This window comes from Lagopus muta, chromosome 4 (assembly GCF_023343835.1).
Source record: "Lagopus muta isolate bLagMut1 chromosome 4, bLagMut1 primary, whole genome shotgun sequence".
In the NCBI taxonomy this organism is placed as follows: domain Eukaryota; kingdom Metazoa; phylum Chordata; class Aves; order Galliformes; family Phasianidae; genus Lagopus; species Lagopus muta.
The window spans coordinates 1,402,733-1,412,077 of NC_064436.1; the positions used below are offsets into that span (position 1 = coordinate 1,402,733).

The 9,345-nt window shown below is 42.3% G+C and overlaps 1 long non-coding RNA gene across 1 annotated transcript; it reads left to right on the plus strand.

Annotated features, from left to right (window-relative positions):
- Window positions 1-961: 961 nt before the first annotated feature.
- On the plus strand, window positions 962-8,732 carry LOC125691809 (uncharacterized). The gene is made up of 4 exons (XR_007376259.1): window positions 962-1,103; window positions 1,360-1,555; window positions 2,829-3,041; window positions 5,433-8,732. It is a non-coding gene; the product is annotated as an uncharacterized LOC125691809 (long non-coding RNA).
- Window positions 8,733-9,345: the final 613 nt, after the last annotated feature.

The following is a 9,345-nucleotide window of genomic DNA, read 5'->3' on the forward strand; positions in this document are numbered from 1 at the left end:
AAAAGGGACAACAGTGCAAAGAGAGGATGTCCCCAGAGGCAGATTGTGTCCTGCCTCAGCTGCTCACACATGCAGGACAGATTTTTTGAGCACAACAGCCAGTTGGGAACAGGACTGCCCCTCTTTATCTTGCAATTATTTGGAAACTCCGCTTCCACTGATGAGAAACTATTTCTGTGTTTGAGCATTGGTACTTACAGAGAGTTTTTGCATGGATGAGTGTATCAACAGTCACAAGTGTGACACACTCAGAGGTGCAATGCATGTGTGTACCCCATGGGGTAATACGGTTTGAACAGCAAATGGTTTCTTTCATCCTGTCCTGTCTGCAGCTGAGCAGTTTCTGGCTGGCAGAGGGACCTGAGCAGAAAGTGAGCAGGGTCTGGCAGGCAGTTTGCTGTTCTGCTTTTGATAGTTTAGAAAAGAATAATCTCAGTAGGCCAGTATAAAGCTCAGCAGTTAGGTTCTTACTCAGTATCTGTATCTTCAGAGTATCTTCTTATTGAAGCAGATGACATTTTAGAGCATACAACTTGTGTGACAGCTGGCAAAGGTAGCACTGAGGCTATTGGCAGTGGCTGCAGAGCTCCAACAAGAATGACAGCCTCAAAACCCAGAAAGTACTCAAAATTCTCTACAGAAGTGGGAGTCACCAGAGTGTGTGTGATGCAGGATCTGCCCTGTGGGAATTATGAACAAAGCTGGTGTGCAGCAGGTTGCCCAGCATCCAGAAGTAGAGCCTTCCCATAGTTTGGACACTGTGGTATGGTAGTGATAATGTTGTGAGGGCTTCAAACAGTGATTGAGCACCTGGTGAGAAGGCAGGGACAACCCAGGGGAGTTCAGGGGCATGCAGTGCACCTGTGTGACTGGAAGGGAGGGGGGGGTCCTGGTTCCACCCCTTCCCAGACCTCATTTAAAGATTGGCAGTACAGGTGAAAGTAGTTTGCTGGAGACCCCTGTGTACCAGAGGAAAAAAAATTTAAAAAAATCTTCCCTTTGTTTCTGTGCCCACAGCTGTTGCATTTGAGCAAATCCTTGTTTGCAGGAGCTTGGGACTGTGCTTCTTTGCTGTCATTGCTGTGATTTCTGTCATATTACAGGTACCAACTCCACTATTGGCTGGCTGTACGTATTTCCTCATCCTTCTCCCCAGCACACAGGAAATCTTGGAGACTTGTTCTGAAAGAGATGTTTTTTCTTTGTGCAGGTGGTGTCTTTATAAAGCAACAGCTTAACAGAGTAAATGCCTTCAGTGGCATTCTTTTCTAAATGCTGTGAAAAACCTAAGCTGAGCTGTGAATACAGAGCAGTTTAGATGACAGTATGTTTTTCCCATCTGATACTTTTTTTTTTCAGCTGTTAGGAGAAGTAGTTCTAATGTACTGAAGAATGTTTCTTCGGTATGTGCAAGGAACTAAGGGTGAATTCACGTTTAAAGCATCAGACCAAAATTCAGAGGGAAAGATTTGGCTGCTCTCTTCTCTACAGACTTCCTCTGTGCCTTAGTGCTCTACTCGTGCAACAAGGAAGCAGCATCCATAGGGATGTAGAGGTAAGCATGTTCTTACAACTTCAGACTGAATTTAAAGTTCTTGTGAAGCATGCACTTGAATTTGTAACAGTCCCAATGATAAAACCTGTCCAAATAGCACACACATTATAAATATGGCATTTTTTAGAGGTAGAAATGTTGTCCTGTAGGCAAAATAGATTCCATCAATGACTCTCCTCTCACTATCTCAATGGTGCACCACAGCACCGTTGAGCAGCAAGCAGAGGTGCACTTTATCATGGGAAAAATATCAGAATCTTTTTCATCTGTGGTATATTTATATTTTTTTTTTTATTTAGTGAGTGATTATATTATTAAATCATGGTAATAAAAATATTATTGGAATGGAAGTTTGGAGGTCGTCTAGTCCAAAACCAGGCTGAAATCAAAGCTGACTTCAAAATGGTAAGGTTTGAACATCTCCAGAATGGGGATTCTGCAGCCTCTCTACGTAAGTCATTCTGGTGCTCAGCTATCCCCATGAGAAGAATCTTTTCCCTTCCTTCTTATAAGAGAGAGAATCACAGAATGGCCAGGGTTGGAAGGGACCTCAAGGATCATGAATCTCCAACCCCCCTGCCACATGCAGGGCCACCAACCTCCACATTTAGTACTGGACAGGCAGATAAGATGAGACCTATTTCCTGATTGCCAGCAAAGCCTACATGTTAGACACCTACATGTTAGACTTCAGGATTTTTAAAATGCAGATATCTGTGCACTTTTGTGGAGATGGGCCTTTTCTTTCTGGAGCTCGGCATTTTCTCACATTGAGCAATTGCTGACAAAGGCTGGGACAGAGTCTGCTAATTTTTCAAAATTTTGTGAGCAGAGCTGAATATGTTAAGTATCACAGAATGATCTGGGTTGAAAAGGACCACGGTGATCACCTAGCTTCAACCCCCTGCTGTGTGCAGGTCACCAACCAGCAGCCCAGGCTGCCCAGTCCCAGAGCCACATCCAGCCTGGCCTGAATGCCTGCAGGGATGAGGCATCCACAGCCTCCATGGATCACCTCCCTCTCCCTGCTGGCCGCCCCTTTTTCATGCAGCCCAGAACACAGCTGGCCTTCCGGGCTGCAGGCGCACACTGCTGCCTCATGGCCAGCTTCTCGTCCACCAGGACCCCAAGTCCTTCTCCACAGGGCTGCTCTCAAGGAGCTATTCCCCCAGTCTGTATCAATACCTGGGGTTGCCCCAACCCAAGCAGCACCCTGCACTTGGCCTCGTTGAACCTCATTAGGTTCACATGGCCACTTCTCCATCCTGCCCAGGTCCCTCTGGATGCTTCCCTTCCCTCCAATGCATCGACTGCACCGCTCAGCTTGGGGCCATCTGCAAACTTGCTGAGGCTGCACTCAATGCCATCATTTGTCATTGATGAAGATGCTGAAGAGCACCGGTCCCAAGACCGACCCCTGAAGGATGTGCCTTAATAAATAAAAAGCTTCTAGGAATATCTACTCCTTGATCTTCCCAGGCACAAGGTGAGGCTCACTGACCTGTAGTTCCCCAGGTGATTCTTATTCCCTTTCTTAAAAATGGGGCAATGCTTCCCTTTTTCCTGTCACTGGGGACTTCAGCGGACAGCCATTATTTTTCAAATATGATGGAAAGTGGAGTAGCCAATAAGCATAATTTTTATCTTGTTTCAAGTAAGAACAAATAAGCATGGTCATATCCAACTGCCTTCTATCAATTAAGATACTTCACGTTATTGGTGAATATTGTGAAAGAGAGTTCTGGCTCCTTGATCATACTTCTTACAACTGAGATCACTCTTCTTACAGTTCTCATGAGCTTTTCTAGGAGAACCTGTATGATGTGGTTAAAGGATGGTCAGAGTTTGAAATACAGGAATTTTTTTTTTTATTCTAAAGGGAACAACATACAGAATCACTTTAAAGTCTACAGTGCAAGTTTATTTCATCTTAAATACCAAGTAATCCTGATAATTTGTTGATAAACAGCATCAATTCCAATTTCTGTGGACATCATTCATTAGCGAGTTTTTGAATGTTACTCTGTGAGGCAAAGTACAATTTCTTGTGTCATTTTCATTGGCTTTCAATCACAAGTTGTGAGGGCATTACTTTCTGGTCATTATTTTTGTTACATATAAGATTATCAGATATTTTGGCACTTGATATATGATCTTCTGAAAGCAGTTGAGCTTTTAGACAGCTGGGTTGTTTGGGGCCGAAGGAGGTAGTATAGCAGAGAATATGATTTGGGGAAAAGTCTATGAGAGAAATGGTCTACACATGATGATGGCAAGATACTGGCACAAAAATTATAATATTATGGGTAGCTATATGAAATACCAGACGTGGAGAAGTGGAATGCCAAAAAAAACCAACAAGATCTCCGGAGGATGCCTTTGGCATGTCAACATTAATGATTAGGCAAGACGCTATGAGAAAGGAGACTTTTTTTTTTTTTTTTTTTTTTTTTCCAGGAGTAGAAAAAACAGGGGTGTAGCTGTTAAAAGCAAGAATTCCAGGAGAGGAAAGGGGAAAGGGAGGGGGAGGGGATGGGAGGTGAAGAAGATGTACTAAGTGATTCTGGAAAAGCTAAATATTTGAGTTAGGATTTTCCAGTTTAGATGTCATTGTGTTACAGATTCTATCCCAACCAAGAGAATTCTGAGTAAATTGCAAGTCTGCCAGTGCTATTAAGGTAATGGAGGACCTGATGTGCCCAATAGAAGGGTGAGGCAAGTATCTCAGACATCAGCAGGAAACTGTAGTAGCTCTTGTATTTTACAGGCAGCTACATATAGACATAGTTAGAATAAGCAGGATGGTCTTTCTCCAGCAGCAAATCTCTAGAAGGACATCTTGGCTTATTCATAGTTCTCCCTAATGAAGTTCCACAGAGATATTTTTGTGGAGATAACATTGGCCTTGCTGCATTCTGGAATGCTGCTTCTATTTGGAATTAGAGTCCAGTTATTATTGGGTATGTTTCTAATGTTTTTAAGCCAGTCACTCTTCCCACACTCTAATATTGCAGCCCAACATTTTTGGTTTTAGCCAGTCAGATGTGTTATAATTATGAATCTGACATTTGTTTTAAGACTTGCAGACCTCTCTCATGAAACATTAATTTTCCCAAGCATTTGCCAATGTTCATGCAACTTCCATGTTTGTGAGGTATCTAAACAGGGTGCTATTAACTACCAGGGCCGCGCCAGTCACAATACTGTTTTATGCCTGCAAATTGTACCTAATTAAGACCTAAGTAGTCACAAGTCCCTGGCATATGATCCAAGTCTTTCCTATTTATCAGGGATACAAGTAGTTTGTGGTCAGTCAGAAGTCTGAATGACTCTCTGGAAGAGTTTTTAATACATTTTTTTACATTATTCATTTACAAAGGGACACTTCACAGTCTGCAGAATGATTTATACCACCAGCAAATGACTGGGAGCAGTACGTTGCAGTGATTCTGCGATACACAGCACGGTTATGGGCAGTGAGCATGGGTGTGCTTCAGATGGAGCTTCTGTTCTGTTGAGAATATATTCTTGTATTATTTTCAAACATCAGGTACTTTTATTTTCCAGGAGCTCATTCCAAGGATATATTACTGCCATCCATAACCCAGTGTCGATTTCACTTTGACAGAGATTCAAGATTTTGCATTAATTTATTACTTTCTTATGCCAATTTACCTTTCCTCACTGTGCCCCTATGCCTGGATTTTTATGCACGTTGTTTCAATACTTCATCTCCTTTTGATGTATCCTGATGTTTATTGCCTTTTAGATCTGAGTACCAAGTGTCTCTAGAAATCTAGACAGGCTTTTATCGTGCTTCTTTTCTTACTGGCAATTTCCCAGGACTTTGTCTATACAAGCAACTATTCCTTTTCAGGTGCTGCAGTACTCTTGTCATTTCCTTTGGAATATATTGGGTGCAGAAGTGATGCCAAAAGGAAGTCTGAGGAAAGATCACCATCCAAAAGCATAATAAAAGTAGTTAACTTGGCGCCATCTGGGTGTGGAACAATCTGCTAAAAACCATTTGTGGCATCTAAAAGGGGGGAAAACTCGGGCATTCATCTTGGAAAGATGTTGTCCCCTGTGGATGGGACAGTGCTTCTCTCAAGCACTTTGATTAGTTGTTTTAGGTCAAAGTATATGCTGACTCATCCATTTTTGCTAAGGCCTTATTACTGCTGGTAAACACTGTTCAGCGGGTTTGGCTGTTTCTTCTGTAATGCTGACAACACTTGGACTGCATGCTCCTGCTCCTTCCCTAGGAAGCAGAGAGCTGAACTTACTGTGACTCTCTAGGCATTGTCAGTAAATGCACTGCATTGTGTGTTCGGGAGATGAGTTTAATGGCCCTGTTTCTTCCACTGCTCATGTATTGCTGTCTTTTGGTTGATACAGGAATGCCATTGCTGTATTTTACTGGCAGTTAATTTCTCGACTCCTGGGATGAAACTCAGTGCCCCAAGTGCCCTCTGACATTGCAGGTTACTACAGCTCTTACTGGCCCTTATGCTCCTATGAGTAGGAACGGCTCAGTCCCTCATTACTTGCTTTCAAACTGTTATTTCCTATGTCTCATTTCCAAATGCTATCACTGTGCCTTCTCTCTTGTTTCTCATTTGTCTTCAGGCACAGAAGACTGCTTTCTACCTATTTGTCTTGCTCTGATCTCTGGAAGTCTGAGAGCTTTTACAGCACAAACTACTTTCCTTCATTCTTGCTGTAGCAGGTATCATCAGCGCTGGTCTCAAGCCTCTTCTGACTGTAGCTCTCATGTGTCCTTGTGTATGTACTTCCAGTAGATGCCTATCCCACCATAGCTTAAAACAAGGGTGTGGGCTCACAGGGAATTTATGTGGTGGAGGATGCTGTGCTAGTTGCACAAGTTTGGGCATGGGTGCAGCTGGGATTGTGGCTCAAGAGCACTACAGCCTGATAAAGGGACATGATGAGAGTGATGCTGGCTGTGACTTTTTAGTACTGTCAGATGATAGCTAACCAGGAGACAAGGTTCTCAAAAACACACACATCTTCCTACCATCTTCCCTCTCAAGGAACTCGTGTTGGAAACAAAGAAACAAACAAACAAAAGAAACCCCAACACTGTGAAATGTCTCCCACTTCCCCCTTTCTATTCCTGCCCATTAGCTCCCTATCGGTTTTTTTTTTTTTGTTGCTGGCATGGGGCAACATCTGTAGCCAAATCACTTGCTCTGTGTACATGCAAAGGCTGCCCATTCTTTGTTGCAGGTAATCAGGTGAGAACACCTGAACAACTGCAATAAGAGAAGAGCTATGACTGGGAAATTTATCCTGCACAGGCGGGTGATTAGTTGTCAGTGTGCACGCTTCCAGCTGACGACATCTCAGCCAAAAGCTAAGGGCTTTCACAGCCAAACTGTGGGACTTTGAAAAGTGAGAGCTGATAGTGCTTTCCCTGAGCAAGGGACGTGGTTTTCAGAAATCATCACTTCAAAATGATGATTTTAAAAGCATCTAAAATTGAAAACTGCTTTTGAAAGTTTTAGCTTAAACTTCTGCTGTTATACAAAAGGCATAACAAACTCATTTGAACCTTGGAACTGAAATTTTCTTGTATCTCCAAGTCACAGATTCACATCCTGCATACTTTCTTCATATACCTCTGTTAAGTACTTTCAGCTGGACTTGAGGAGAGCAGGATTTGATCACAGTTATGCATGTATATGTTCCTATCCACGATCAAGAATTACATGGGCCAGTGTATGCTAATACTCTACTTCTGCCTGGGGAGCATGCAAACTGAGATGCTCTGTTTTTAGAATACAGAGGGAGAAACGTAAATTCACTGTAGTCAAGTAGAAAATGTAAGCACAAGAAGCAAAGGAATTTCCGCTTTGGAGTAATACACATAGGAATATGAAGCAAAGGGAACCTAGGAAATTTTAGCTAACGAACAATGAGATGTTTTTGTTTTCCCTCCTTCCTTCCCTCTTTCCTTCCCTCCTCCTTCCTTCCCTCCTTCCTTCTTTCTTTCTTTCCTTCTTCATGAGAAACAGGAAAAAGTTTGGAACTCATGCCTCCCATACATCACAGGGCTCTGTACGCCACAATAAGAAATTCTGAGGGCAGTGTGCTGTAAGTAATTTAATAATTTAGTAATTTATAGAGACACCAATTATTCCTTTCTATGTGCCTGTTCTTCACAATTAAAATTGCAATTGAATTGAAAAGAAAGGAATGAACTTCTCTATCCTCCTTCTCATTTTTCCTTTCTTCCTTTTCTTCCCTCCTTCATTTTTTTTTCCTCTCTGCCTTTTTCCCATCTTCCTTCTGTCTTTCTGTTTCCCAGTCTTGTCTTACCTTCATTCCCATTTATGAAGGAAAGTCACATCACTTATACCATTGGCTGAATCCATGCACATGGAGTGAGAGCTCAGTGTTCAGATGGTGTATGGAAACTTGATAAATGATGAAATTTAATCAACTGCCTGAATCCTCCACAACACATGGATGTTAGGCACGCAGACATATAAGATATCTTGGGTTGTCCTTGAAGATTATTGCCCAGGTTCATCTGCATGGCTTGGTGCTTTTCATGGCAAGGAACTGAGGAAAGGGCTTCCTTTTGCTGGAAATCCTCTTGGTCCTGTCTCCTCCAGAACAAGGGGCTCTTGGTACTTCAGAGAAAAGGGAGTAACTAAAAAGCCATTGCACACTGTACAATGAGCTCTTATTTTACTGAACTCCTGAGGGTTAAAAATCTCTAAATATGTGGAAAAGACATTCTTGGTAGGGTTGTACCATGAGCTTTCATACCTCTGAGATTGCTCCCAGAATCCTTCCGGGGATTAATTTTCTCTCTGGTCCCTTTCGATTTGTATTTATAAAAGGGGGGCTCTTAGGTCTCATTTTTGTCACAGTGAGTGTTAATCTTACTACTGAAGGTTCTCTCGGCACTTGTTGCCGTATGGTTTTTTCTTCAGCACCAGTGTTAAAGTTTTGAGGGATCTCTGAGTTCAGCACACACACCCTTTCTCACTTGATTATGTCTGACTGTTACAGGTTAATAAACATTTCTAAATCCTAAAATAATTTAAGGAGGTACACGTAGGTTCAGATATTTATCTGACTTTATTTGGAACAAAAAGAGGAGTAATAGCTAGTAATAACGAATAAACCAACTTGCTTTCCTAACTAACAACTGGCTTCGCAGGAAGCACCAGCTAGTAGTCCCATGCAGTTCGACGTCTTCGCCAATAGGTGGTGCTAACAATTACATTTCGAATAGGATTCTTGTGAAATCTCTGTAATCTATTTGCAACCTAAATTAAAGGTTTTATGTGGGCATGTGCGCTTATGTAGTGGTATGATGTCCCTGTATTTATGAGCTGTGTAATTGTACATTTAGTTCTTTTTAAGCGTAGGAAAGCCACACTGTAATGTGTAATTATAACCTTGGTAAGTATAACACCATTAAAGTCAGGGTAAGTGGAGTGCACAGCAGAGCAGTGATAGGGTGATGACAGAGTGACATGTTATAACCAGTATGGTATAATAAGAATCATGTTGTTCCTGCCATTAAATATGCTGCTCTCCTTACTAGCTAACCTCTAGTTCCCCAGGAGGAATGGGGTAGAACTCAGTCTCAGCAAAACTCTTGCTGTGTCTGTACAGGTCACATTTGATGGTTACTCACCTGGCAGTGGATCCCAGGATCACTGCTGTCCTGGGGACCTTCCACTGGCACCAGTGGGAAACTGTTTGCTGACTGGGAAGTGAGTACCAGCTAGCACTACTGAGGAAAGTAA